Source organism: Acomys minous (assembly GCF_964271855.1).
Source record: "Acomys minous genome assembly, chromosome: 6".
In the NCBI taxonomy this organism is placed as follows: Eukaryota; Metazoa; Chordata; class Mammalia; order Rodentia; family Muridae; genus Acomys; species Acomys minous.
In genome coordinates, this window is record NC_140487.1 from 36,652,607 (window position 1) to 36,667,143 (window position 14,537).

General features: G+C 44.9%; 1 pseudogene across 1 annotated transcript; it reads right to left on the bottom strand.

Annotated features, from left to right (window-relative positions):
- Positions 1-7,416: 7,416 nt before the first annotated feature.
- LOC311599112 (M-phase phosphoprotein 6-like) lies at positions 7,417-7,808 on the bottom strand (annotated as a pseudogene). The gene has a single exon. The product of its transcript is annotated as an M-phase phosphoprotein 6-like (transcript).
- Positions 7,809-14,537: the final 6,729 nt, after the last annotated feature.

Here is a 14,537-nt window from a genome sequence, read left to right on the forward strand (position 1 = left end):
AAACACCCTGAGGGACTTAGCAGAGCTACGCTTCCCTGACCTCCCAAGCAATTCTCCATCTAGTTGAGTTGGTAAGACTAACTCGCCATCGCAATGATTTTTTTTGAGTAAGACTGTGTTTTGACTATGACTTGTCATCTGGTGTCAGATGTGGACTTTGGTGTCATGCTGATACTTTAAATTTTCAGCTTTTAGGGCATTTGAGATTTAGGGCTTGGGGATTAACAATGTTCAGCCTTTATTGTCCTCATTACTAGATGTCTATATTGTAAGAACTGAAAGAAAAAGGTATCATGGAAAACTGCAAATGGCCCTATCCGTTGTGTAATTACTCTATGGGGTGGATGTGTGTGTTCCCGCTAAAATTCACGAGTTGAAAATCTAGTTACTCCCGAGATGGTTGAAACGCTCTAGCAGACAGACCATGGCAAATATGGCATGTGCTGACAGGTTTTGCCTTTTGCCCTTTCCCCTTGCTAAACCATTAGCTGGCCACCAAGGTCTGTTCCCTCATTTGGCCACTGACTCATTCCTGAGACTGAACACCAAGGTCCAGCTACCAGAACATCAAGTTCAGCTATCAAAATTGATTATTTGACTAATCTAATTAAAATACACAATCAGACCCCAACACATCCTAGCTCGTTCTAACAGAGTTCCCCTTTCCCTCTTCAAAGTAACACTTGCAAAGCTATTTGCTGCTGCTTCTGCCTGATTCAGGTTCAGCCCTCCTGTCTCTGCTTTGCTTAATAAAGAATCTCTTCGTATTTGGTTTGAGCTTGAAATTGGTGTTTGGGCGTTGTCTGTGCCTATTCCAGGGCCCAGAGCAGAGCACCCCACAGTACTCGGTCCCCCTTCAATTGTAATCAGAGATGGAATCTTTGGGAGGTAGTTAAATTAGATGAGGTTATGAGAATGGGACCTTTATACCGGGACTAGTGTCCTTTAAAAAACAGATGAGGATGGGGGTGGGCTGGAGAGATGTCTCACTGGTTAAGAGCACTTGACTGCTCTTCCAGGGGTCCTGAGTTCAATTCCCAGCAATCATATGGTGACTTGCAACCATCTGTAATGGGATTGGATCATCTCCTCTGGTGTGCATGAAGACAGAGCACTCATAAATAAAATACATGAATAAATACATCTTTTTTTTTTTTAAAGGAACAAACAGGGACAGGCAAGCCTCACAACCTGAGTTTGATAGCCAAAACCAACATGGTGGAAAAGAGAACTGATTCCTCCATGTTGTACTCTGACCTTCATACATGAGCGATGTTGTGCCTTTGTGTGGATACAAGAAGACAGCCATCTACAGTCCAGACATGAGCCTTTACCAGGCCTGCTGACATCTTGGTCTCAGACTCTTCAACCTCCTGGCCTATAAGAAATAAATGTGGGCTGGAGAGATGGCTCAGAGGTTAAGAGCACTGGCTGTTCTTCCGGAGGTCCTGAGTTCAATTCCCAGCAACCACATGGTGGCTCATAACCAGTAGGGCTGGCCCTGATGATGAAGGCATGGGTGAGCCAGTCCCCAGGTTGTAAGGGTGAGAGCAGGAGAGCTCTCCCAGCCCCTCACTGGCTACAGCACTTGAGAAAGTTGGCCCTGAGCCTTGACTGGGTTGCAGTGAAGCTGGCTATGGAGGTGTGGGTGTGGCTTATGCCCAAAGGCATAAGAGGAGGAGCAATGACCCTGCTTCCAGTTGATGGCAGCATTGAGTGGCCTAGCCAGAGCAGTGCTGCAGGGCTTGCCCTAGGGAGAAATGGTGGGCTGACCAGCTCAGCTGCCACCCACACCAAGATCCAGGGCTTTGAATTGGCTTATTTCCAAATCTACATCATCTGTGACCTGTTGGGGCATGTGAAAGGGTTGGTCCTGCCAATCTAAAATTGCAGGATCTCCATGACACTAGCCAACAACAGGATAGCCAGGAAGAATGTGAATTAAGATCCAATATTGATGATGTAACAGAAGCCAGAGACCTCAACCAAAACCAATGACTCCCTGTAATGAACACTTTTTTTTCTTTTTAAAATACCTTATTTTTATTTTATGGGCATTGTATATCTATGGGTGGCAGATTTTGGAGTTACAGACAGTTGTGAGCTGCCATGTGCTGGGAATTGAGCCTGGGTCCTCTGGAAGAACAGTCAGTGCTCCCAACCGCTGAGCCATCTCTCCAGCCCAACATTTTCTTTTCTTTTCTTTTCTTTTTTTTGTTTTGTTTTGTTTTGTTTTGTTTTTCAGCCCAACATTTTCAAGTGAAGATGTGTGGACAGAGGGTATACTGTGGGACATACTACAGCTTCCACAACAAGATGTTTTCTGTGGTTTGTTTTGATTAGTGTGTGTGTGTGTGTGTGTGTGTGTGATTTTTTTTTGGGCGGGGAGGAGATTGCAAGGGTGGAGGAGATACAAGGAGACAAGGAGAGGAGTGGAACTGGGGTGTATGATAATGATGTGAAACTCACAAAGAATCAATAAAAATATTTTTTTAAACAAAGAAATGTTTATTGTTTAAACTACCTAGTCTGTGGTAATTTTGCATAGTAGCAGGTACTAAGACACATTTTTAGTTACATATAGAATAATACTGTCAATGCAATCACAATGAAATATTTTATTTTTTACTTCACATGTATTGGTGTGTTACCTGCATGCATGTCTACACATGTGTATACCTGATGCTTTGGTAGCCAGAAGAGGTTGTTGGATCACTTGGAACTGGAGTTACAGATGTTTGTAAGTCAACATGTGGGTGCTGGGAGTCAGACCTGGGTCCCCTGGAAGAGTAACCTGTACTCTTAACCACTGAGCCATCTCTTCAGCACACAAATGAAATTTTTAAAGAAAAAAAAATATAAGATTCAGGCAACTTGTCTAAAACAAATGATGTGTTATTAAATCTAATCCAACGTAAGTAATATTTTCTAATGGGCTGGTTGGTTTGCAGGTTTTGAGATGGGGGTCTTGTTATGTGCCTCTAGCTGGCCTCAGACTCCCTATGTGGATGCAGCTGGTCTTGACCCAAAGGCTGGTGGTGAGCCCCCTGCCTTTTCCTCAGGTGCTGGCATCCTAAGCATGCACCACCACGCCTGCCGTGAATACTGAGTTTAAAGGAAGCACATTCATTCTCTGTATGTGTGCATGCATATATATTTCCCCAAAGGAAGTTCTATTCATGTGCTACAAATAAACGAGTCGTTTTGCTCAACAGTTCCTCCATCCCTTCATTTTTAATGTGTGGAAAGGATTTCATGAATCTTTCAAGCCCCCTTTTTAATGCCTGAGAAAGGTCTGCTTATCTTAGAAGCTGAATGATTTGAAACAAAGTGACAGGCCTATTTTTGTGTGTGTGTCTTCTAATACGCTTGGTAGCTAATGTCTGAAAGCAGAGACTGTGTGGACCTTGCAGCGTGATCCTCCCTGAAGGAAAATCCTAAGCACCAGTTTCAAAAGCACAAGCTTTGCCAATGAGCAATGCGGCAATCTGCAGCCGTTAGATTTCACTTTAAACCAGACTTTCTTACAATTCAAAATTAGGAAGAAAAAAAAAAATCTATCTCAATGCCCTGAAGACTCTTCAGTCTTATCTCAGTGATTAATCATGGAGCTCAAGAAAACTATTTTCAACTTAATTGGTTAGAAGGCAAACTATGGAGATATATATAATTATATATTAAAAAATGCAATTGACAACCCAGGACTGAACAGCTCCCCAAGAGAAGCACACACTGAAAACACTGTTTATATACATTATAACAAATGTGGAAAGCAGGGTACTGCTTAAGTCACACAGAACCTTTCCTGTCTTATTTGTTTGCTCTCTTTTCAGCTCCTATCTGCAGCTCCACTGGGTGAAAAGAACTCGTAGGCAGAGCCATTGAAGCGCTCGTAAGCCCTGTAATGCATTTTTATTAAACATTCCAGGCCAAACCCCAGACGCTGCTGCTGGCACAATAGCCAGAGTATAACAAGAGTAACGTTTACAAAGTCTTTTATTTGTCTTTACAGAGTTATGTGCTTTGGGGATCAATCAGGGCTTGACTGTCTGCCTAGCTAGCTTCTCTTATCTTTAAAATGTATTTGGGAAACTCAGCGCTAAGATTTAGAGTGGTTCAGAAAGGACACGACATATGAGGGTACTGGCCGGAGCCTAAACTGTGTGGTCAACCTGGATTAAGTGAGCTCACAGGAAATCTAATTGCTGGACATGGACACAAAGGGCAATCCTTTAATAACAGTTAATACTTTTAAGTTCTTTAAGCCACCAGGAGGCACTTATTATTGGTGCATTCATCTTGACACTTTTTAGAAGAGGGCTTCTCAAAGAACACTCTCTTGGGGGCACAGTGCCTCACCCCTTTACCCCACAGCTCAAGAGGAGGAAGCTGGCGGGCTGCCACAAGTTTGAGGCCAGCCTGACCCACATAGCAAGACCCTGTCTCAAAACCAAAACCATAAAGATTTTCTCAACTAGCTTAGTTACTAGCTTAGGGAAGATGTTTCTGTCGATTTCAGAACAGAGGACTTGGGTAACCAGCTGCTCTTCTTGAGCACCGTAGGGTAAGGACCACAGATCCTGTCCAACTCGCATCTTCTGTACTACCATCTGTGACTGTTAGAGAAGGGACCCACAGAACAAACCTCCCACCCACCGTGTCACTGTTCATCACTGAATTTAGATCATTGCTTCATAGTCTTGTCTTGTACCAATTTTATGATGGTGGACAAGCACTCATTGACTATCTCACTTATATACAATGTATTGCAAGAAGAAATGGAAATGATGTATATAAATGTGTTAGAAGAACAAGAAAGTAGCTAGAGAGATGGCTTAGAGATTAAGAGCACCGACTGCTCTTCCAGAGGTCCTGAGTTCAATTCCCAGCAACCACATGGTGGCTCACAACCATCTATAATGTGATCTGATGCCCTCTTCTGGCCTGAAGGTATACATGCAGATAGAGCACTGTAAACATAATAAATAAATAAATAAATAGTGACTGCAGTGGAAGTTTTGGTGTCTTTAAACGCTCAGATATGTTATGTAAACGTGTTTTTGTTATTTTAATCCCAGGTGTGGTATGTGGGCTGCTTTAGATTGTCCACAGCGGCAGACTATTTGCCTTGTGTTGGTTCTGAGAGGAGTGTGATAAAGCCATGGATAGTTTAATTCTGAGGACTCTGGAGAGGGACTAAATTCCAGAGCCTGGAGAGAGAGGATGGCTCCAGTTTGATGAGAAGAAGTTGGAGATATCCTGAAATGAAGATTGGATGTGTCCCAGTGAACCCAACAACCCTAGACAGCAGGAAGCAGTAGAGAGGTGTCTGTTTTCCCTCTGACCTTCCTTCCCTCCTACCTAGTGTTAGTGCGTTGGAAGGTATTAGGGTGGCTAAAGGTTGGAAGGGAAGTAGAGGCATAAGAAACCGCATTTAAAATAAAATAGATTAAAAAAATATGTGGCCAATAGGCAATGGTGGCACATGCCTTTAATCCCAACACTGGGAGGCAGGCTGGTCTACAGAGTAGTTCAAGGACATCCAGGGCTACTCAGAGAAACCCTGTCTTGAAAAACACCAAACCAAACCAACAAACAAAAACCAAACCCCCATGCCCCTCACCACCTGGGGCAGGTGGGAGAGCCGGCCCCTCACCACCTGGGGCAGGTGGAAGAGCTGGCCCTGCTGCTGTGGACATGGGTGAGCCTGTCTTCAGGGTATGAGAGTTGGCTGGGCTCCTTGCCAGCTGTGGCATTGGGTATGACAGCCAGGGCAGTGCTGGAGAGCTCGCTGTAGTGGGCTGGGTTTGGGAGAGCTGGCAGGCTTAGCAGCTCAGCTACCACCCGGGGCCAGATAGGACTTGGAGTTGGCTCAACCCATCAGCTACCTCATTTATGAATTGCTGGATCGCATGAAGGCGTGGGCCCTACAGGTCCAAATGTGCAGGATCTCCATGACCCAGGGCAACAACAGACTATCTGAGAGAAATAGAAATCTTGGTGAGGATCCAGTATTGACAGAGTAGTAGAAGCCAGAGGCTTCAAACCCGACCAATGAATCATTGCAATAAACATTTCCAAGTAAAGATGAGAGGACAAAAGGGAACACTGTGGAACACACTGGGCCGCAGTACAGCTTCCACATGAGATTTAAAAATAAATTTCTTTTAGGGAAAGGTTGCAGTGGTGGAGGGCGGTTATGAAATGGTGAGGAGAGGAGTAAGATTGGGGTGAATGATGTGAAAAATCACAAAGAATCATTAAAAAGTTAAAAACTAAAAAGAAAGTCCTTTTGTGACAACATGGGTAAAAGTTGAGGGTATTATACTGATTGAAATAAATAAGACAGAAAAAGACAAAACAAAACCCAAAAAACAAAAAACCAAGAAGGCATGTAATGTAGTTTCTATTACTAGTAAAAAGAAAAAATAAATATCTGTAAAAGTAACTTTTATTCTCCTGGCTCAGTTGTTGTCTGGGAGGCTCACTGCCTCCTTCTGCTAACCTAGGCCTGGTCCTGGAAGCTTCCAGCCTCTGTACAATCTAAGCTAGGCCTAGATATATTTTCAGTCTCTGAGACTTACTGCTTAATAAGCTCACCCTTACTTGTTCTTCCTGAGCTCTGAGCTGGCTGGTTCAGCTCAGCTGTTCTAGCTCAAACTCTTCTCCCAGCTGATTTATTTAATCTGGCTTCTCTCTCAGGCCAGAATTGCTCTGCTTGGCCTCAAAGTAACGCAGCGATCTGCTCTAATCTTCTGGCCTCTTCTCATGTTCTGGTTCGTGCTATCTTCGCCTGAGCGCTCTCTCTGCAACCCATTTCTCTGTACTGTCCTGGCAAAACTTTTTTTTTTAAATATGAGAACAGATGTTGATTACAGAACATTAGAAAAATGACCCAATTGACTTCCTTAAATAAACAAAACCCACACTACTGTAAATGAGAGAGCCCTGACAGCATGTAAACACTTCAGGGTGGAGAGGCACGTCTGTTTCTGGGGAATCACTTCCAGAAAGTTCTCAAGCATTTGATTCCAAAGTGAATGTATGAACTGGCATGACATGATCCAAAAAGTAAAATGTAAATACAAGAGCAATGTAAACGATCACAGTCATTAGTTTATAACAGGCATTCCAGGACAATAAATGGAGAGCTGTGTGTATGTGTCCTTTCTGAGTGTATATATACAAAACCAGGCAAAAAACTATAGCTTGTGCCTATATATTTGAATCCCCTAAAGAATGCTGTAAAAAAAAGATGTATAATATCCATTACACATCTGTCTCAAGAACAGCCATTTCCAAAACGATGCACTTCTTTACAGATGAACACTAGAGTATTGACCACTATAGATGCCGCACGGATGAGTTCAGACCACACTGCGCCCACAGGGATCGGCGGGATCTGATGCAGCCATTTTAGTCTCGGGGCTGTAAGAATATCTTCTTAGTTTTAATGGGTTTTACATTCTGTTCTCACCTTCTTCGTAATTGGCTCGATCCCTCTTCTTAGCAAACGTTTCTTCCAGTTGTTCCCCCCAGAGTCTCATATCTTCTTGCCATTTCTTCATCCAACACATCCACCCCACTGTCTCTGCTGCGGCTTTGTTCTCAGAATTCATCTGAAGCATTAACTTCTCAACTTCAGGCAAATCCAGGGACCAGGGGTTGTTGCTGGTCACCTTCTCCTCCTCCTCCTCCTCCTCCTCCTCCTCCTCTAGTTGCTGCTTGGTTTCTGAGTCCAGGCCCCTTTGCACGAACTTCATGAGCAGCAGGGTCTTCGGTAATTTAGTCTTGCACTCAGACGCCATGTTGGGTTCAGTTTCAGATGCTATCCCATGATGGGCACCAAAATATTGTTTTAAATGAAAATGCCAAATGTTCTATTTTACCAATAAAGACCCAGGAGGCAGATGCTGGGGTGAAAACCTGCTAGCTCAGAGAGGCAGAGAAAGCACCCAGCTGACCTTCCTAATCAACTTATGTCCCAACGGAAAAGGCCCCAAAGGCTCAGTAGCTCAGCTGACAGCCCAGGAGAAAAAAGGCCAAAAAACCCAAGGCCAAAGGCTTGATAGCTCAAAGCCCAAAACAGGCAAGGAGCTGAGGAGCTCAAGAGCTGACGCACTAAAAGCAAGAGAGCTAAAAGCTAAAGAGCTAAAAGCGCAAGTTATAGAGCTTCCACTTCCACATGCTGTCTTAAACACCCCTCAACTCAAAGTCCCTCCCACTCTTTAATCCCTGTCAGCTGGCTTCTTGCTTGTCTCTTGACCTATGGTTGACTTTATTAAATCCTGTGTACAGGTGGGTGGTGGTGGCGTACACCTTTGATCCAGCACTGTGGGTTTGAAGCCAGCCTGGTCTACAAAGTGAGTCCAGGATAGTCAAGGCTACAGAGAGAAACCCTGTCTCAAAAAAAAAAAAAAAAAAAACAAAAGCAAACACACAAACAAATAAATCCTGTGTACAGGAAGCTCTTGGATTAAAAGTGTGTGCTAGGGCTGCCTGAACCACGTCTGTTTACAATAAACAGAAAGGTCTTAGATTAAAAGTGTGTTAGGGCTCAACCTACACAGGCCTCAACAGGGATGTACAGTTCAATCTTAGGGATCACAATGGGATCAAAGATCCTGCAACAAATATCCATATTACTTTGATCCCCACAAGAAAAACAGACTTTTGTTTTGCTTTGGTCTTTTGAGACGGGATTTCTCTGTCTAGCTTGGGCTGTCCTGGAACTTGCTCTATAGACTAGGCTAGCCTCAAACTCACAGAGATCTGCCTGCCTCTGCCTCCCTGAGTGCTGGGGTAACTAGCGTGCACTGCCACACCCAGCAAGGCACAGATGGTGGGGGATGGTCTGATGTATTTTAACGTTAATTACTGCTTACTGTCTCTGTGACCAACCTTTTGCTTAATAAAAAGCCATCCCACCTGGGCAGGGCAAAGGAGATAGGTGGGGCTAGGAGAAGAAGGAATTCTGGGAAGAAAAAAAGACCACCATGAGGAGAAGGAGGGAGGCTGCCATGGGTTAGATGGAGGAGAAGCACATGGCCGGCGCGGATGGAGAATCCAGCCTAGATGAAGAACATGAGCAAGTATTTGGGATTATGGATGAGAGGTAGCTTGATAGAAGTTAATAGAAGCAGATGGCATGGGATTGAGAGATGGCGTGCCTGAGGCCCTACTATGGAAAGTAGTTTAAAAGATTGATATCTGCCCTGCCCCAGGTTAACTAAGGCTATTTTAAAATATAACAAGTGTCTGTGTCTTGATTGATTGCTAGCCGGGCCTACAGATAATACATGTAATTTTAAAAACAATACACAGACTTTCAAGTTCATAAGCCTTGACTTATTCGGTCATCCTGTTAACCCAAACCAAAATGAATATGGCAAGATGGCTTAGCGGGTAAAGGTGCTTGCCACTAAACCTGACTCACGGTGGTTCGTAGGACTGACAGAATTTTACTTATTTATGACATCTATTCAACCGTATAAGTTTATGTATGTAAACAGCTGCTTAAATTTTTTATTGGACCATAATCAAATCAAGCTGGTAGCTTAAGAGAAGAAAAAAAATTAAATGCAATCCAAGAAAAGAGATGTGTCATAGAGTGAGAAAGCCCTTGACTAAGCTGACAGTTCAGTCTTTGGTTCCGTACATTGGGCAACAGGCCAATGCCCCCCCAACCTCAGATTTCTCATCACTATCAAGTGAATAAGGAAATCTCGCTACTTTTCCATAACTACTTTTTTTCTTTTTTTCTCCTCTTCTTCCATCTCAGGAAGCAACGACACCCGGTTGGTTTCCTAAGAGCTTCCAGTAGAAGTACACAAAAAAGTATTATTATATTGCTACATATGGGCTAGTAATGACCTGCACTGAATTCAAATGAGGCTTAGTTAGGGGTCTCTCCACACTGGTCTAACCGAGAAGGTCTGCACACTGTCCTCCTGGGCTGCCTGGGCGTTGTTGCTTAGTGTGTGCATAACGGGGAGGCCACGTGCATACCGTGGTGTGCATGCAGTAGTCAGAAAACAACTGCCAGGAGTCGGGCTAGCTGGCCCACGTGCTTCTGGATGAGTCTCCTGTCACTGTGGAGTACTGGGATTACAGATGTGGTTCACCACATCTGGCTTGTGGGACAAACACTTTTGTCTACGGAGCTATCTCCCCCAGACCTGGGTTTTGCTTTGCTTTGTGAGTTGGTGTCTCAATCGTCCGTCCTCCTTCCCTTTGTAGCTCCGGCTGGCCTAGAACTGTCTGTGTAGACCAGGCTAGCCTAGAACTGTCTGTGTAGACCAGGCTGGCCTCAAAGCTGCAGAGATCTGCCTGCCTCTGCCTCCCAAGTGCTGGAATTAAAAGTCTGTGCTGCTATCTCTCACTTTCCTATAAGAATCTTACACAACAACAACAACAACAACAAAACATGTGTCTGTGTATCAGTATGTCCATGTGTGTGCAGGTGCCCGGGGAGCCCAGGAGTTGTTGCTTCCCCCAGCACTTGTGAGCTGCCCACCATGGGTGCTGGGAACTGAATGCTGGTCTTCTACAGGAGCGGAGTGTGTTTTTAACTGCTGAGCCATCTCTCTAGCACCACTGTAAGAATCTTATAAACACATCATAAGAATACTGTCTTAGGAACAAAGGGACGTGGTATTTTTGAAAACTTGACACTGTGATATTTCAGCATTTTCATAGTGCGTTAAAATCTCAACTCTGTGCAAAGTCAGCTATGTATCTCTATATAAAAACCTTAACACGGGGCTGGGTGGTAGTAGCGCACACCTTTAATCCCAGCACTTGGGAGGCAGAGGCCAGCTGATTGCTGTGAGTTCGAGGCCAGCCTGGTCTACAAAAGCGAGTCCAGGACAGTCAAGGCTACACAGAGAGACCCTGTCTCGAAAAACCAAAACAAACAAACAAACAAACAAAAAACCCAAAAACCACCACCAACAACAACAAAAATCCCCCCACCCACCCCCCCAAAAAACCCTGACACGGACTCTTTATAACAAAGAGAAGTTTATTTTGACTCACAGTTTTAGAGATCGAAACATAAAATCAAGAGTCCCTGTGGTCTGTGTGTGCTGATGCTGGCCTCTCATGGCAGGAGCGTGTGGTAGAACCACAAAACAAAGGGAAGATGGGTCCCACGATCCTCATTAGGGCCCCTTCTCAGTGACCCAAAGTGCTGTGTCTCCATTCCACATCCTAAACATGCACAACAAAAATCAATGGTACCACTCGGGGCACCGAGAATTTAACCCACAGACCTTCACGGCACACTACCCACATTGAGACTTCGGCACCACCTCCACCCTGCAGTTTTTTCAAGTCCCTTGCTGCCCGTTTCCCAGGAGATTTCTAGAGTGGCACAGTTGCCAGAAGGCCTGTTGATCTCTTCCACAGACAGATTCTCCGGGGGCGGGGGAGGTGTGTGTGTGTGTGTGTGTGTGTGTGTGTGTGTGTGTGTGTGTGTGTATGTGTGTGTAGTGACAGGACTCCGGAGGCAGAAGCTCTCAGTGCATGACAGTCCAGTGGAAACTGTGAAATACCAACTAGACAGCAAAGTAGGAGACAATTCAATTCATGTACCATGAAGACCACTGGGCACAGGAAGAGCCTTTTAATTTGGGGTCATTTAAACCAGAGAGAAATAAAGACAAAGACAGAAAATCAGATTGGCTAGCTCTGTGGATACCCGGCTAAGGCTCCTGTGGAGGCCATTTCCTGGGAGATTTTCAGATACTGTTTTTCTTTTTGCTTTTGTACTTGGTTACAGTTGCCTTCTAGATAATAGGCACAAAGCAGCATCGTGGACAAGGAGATGTCGTCTGTGTACACTGTTACACACTTCTTTCTGCTCTCAAGGACGAATCAGCCCCTACAGACGCACAGACACACTCACTCAGAACACAGAGCAGTAGGCATGTGGGGGCCTGGGGACACATTCCCAGGGACTGACAGTAACCTCAGCTCCCACGGTGATTACACAGTCAACTCCAGGCCAGGGGCCTACTCAGCGCAGCCTCCATTAGCAGGCAAGAGACAAAGGGGCATAAAGCCGGAACTTGCCATTGAGTCCGGACGGCACAAAGGCTGCCAGCACCACAGCCGGACTCGGGGAGCTGCTCCGACTGCCACATTACACATCTCAGAGCACACTAACTGTTCCCTTGTCACCAGGGGCCCATTGAGAAACCGCTGGACCAGGAAGGCTTTATGAGATCTTTTGCTCCAATTCATTTGTCATTCTCTTTACTACCTTATTAGCTATGGCCAGATGAACAGCTCTGAATTTCTATTCCTATTTCAATTTGCCCAAGAAGCTCTGTGACTGATGTCTGTGCTCACAGGCTCATGTGGGCATGTGCACGTGCCCCCCCCCCACACACACGTGCATTTGAACATGTAACACACAATGACCAATAGGGAGAAAGCAACATTCTTTCCCTTGCCATAAAAAATGATTTGGGAAAAATGTAACCTCTTTAAATTAATTAAACTTGTTGTGTGAAAACAATTATGGGCTCATCTGAAGTTGTAACCAGTTTTATGCATTTAAAAGATCTAGGCTGGTGCTTGCTTTGGCAACGCACATGCTAAAAATCTAGGGTGCTCCAACAGTAACATATGTATAACTGTAACAATCAAGAAATTTACAATCATGTTTTACTAGTTTTCTATAAATTTGTTTGCATGTAGTTAATGATAATTTCTTTCCCTCCAGTGTGTTTGTGTGTGTGTGTGTGTGTGTGTGTGTGTGTGTGTGGTGTGTGTGTGTGTGTGTGTGTGGTGTGTGTGTGTGGTGTGTGTGTGTGTGTATATGGTGTGTGTGTGTGTGTGTGTGGTGTGTGTGTGTGTGTGTGTGTGTGTGTGTGTGGTGTGTGTATGGTGTGTGTGTGTGTGTGTGTGGTGTGTGTGTGGTGTGTGTGTGGTGTGTGTGTATGTATGGTGTGTGGGTGTGGTGTGTGTGGGTGTGTGTGGTGTGTGTGTGTGTGGTGTGTGTGTGGTGTGGGTGTGTGTATGGTGTGTGTGTGTGTGTGTGGTGTGTGTGTGTGGTGTGTGTGTATGGTGTGTGTGTATGGTGTGTGTGTGTGTGTGTGGTGTGTGTGTGTGGTGTGTGTGTATGGTGTGTGTGTGTGTGTGTGTGGTGTGTGTGTGTGGTGTGTGTGTGTGTGGTGTGTGTGTGTATGTGTGTATGGTGTGTGTGTGTGTGGTGTGTGTGTGTGTGTGTGTGTGTGTGTGTGTGTGTGTTCATATGCCTGTGGAGGTCAGAGGTTGACACCAGGTTATCTTCTATTGCTCTCAACACTGAGTTTTGAGACACAGTGCGCCCCTGGGATCTACCTGTTTCTGCACCCCCAGTGCTGGGGTTACAAGTCCGTGCTAGCATGCACAGCTCTCATCCAGGCGTCAGGGATCTGAACACACAGCCTCATGATTGTGCAGCGAGCACTTTATCCCCTGAGCCCTCCCACAGCCACGCAGGTCCGTGCTACCACTACCTCAGTGAAGATGGAGAATGGTTTTGTGGCCTCAAGGATTTCTCCTGTTACCTTCCTTATAAGGAATGGAGACTCCTGACCTGTTTGGGAATTTGTTATCTCAATAATGTTATGTAAGTGGAATCAGAGCATCTAGGTCCTGTTAAGGTGGGCATAATTCCCCCGAAATAAACTCAACACATTTATCAATGATTCATTCTGTTTTTAGTGCTGAATATGAATTGATTAGTCCATTATATGGGTGGGACCCATGCTGCTTAACCATGTACATACTGAAAGCCATTTGAGTTATTTCCAGTTTGGGCTTTCATGAGTCAAGCTGCTATGAATATTCAAGCAGATATTTTTCTGTTGCCATTAACTCCTTGCCTCCCTGAAGCCATGCCTAAGAATATAATTGCAAAATAAATAAATAAATAAATAAATAAATAAATAAATAAAAAATACAATTGCAGGCCGCAGAGTAAGACTCTATAGCACTCCGGAAGTTTGCACTTCCAACAGGACAGGAGCGGCTCTTTCCCTTGCATCCTGGCCGGCATACGGTGCTATTGCCGTTTCCACCTGGCCATTCTGCTATGTGGGTAGGGCAGCACGGTTCTTTGATTTTCCCTTGTCTAGCGGCCAGTTGTATCACTCAGCTTTATCACCACTGTGACCAAAATACTCAAGGGAGCAACTTCCGGGAGGTAAGATTCATACCACGCTCGCTGGCTTCCTCACACCTGGCCAGAATATCATGGCACTAGGCACACGTGGCAGAGAGATTTAGCTTTGTGGTAGACAGGAAGCAGAGAGCAAGACAGGAAACAGTGGCAAAAGAAAGGAACCGGCAACGCTTTTTCTAGGAGAGCCTTAAGTGTAAATGTCCTAATAAAGAGGTGCGCGATTAGCAGACTGAATTGAAGAATACAACTTGGGGGTGCAGAGTGCTTGCTTCACCCATGAAGCGCTGAGTGCAATTGCCAGTATCACATCAACTGACGATGGTGGCATAGTCCGGGGGTCCCTTCAGAAATTCAAGGCCAT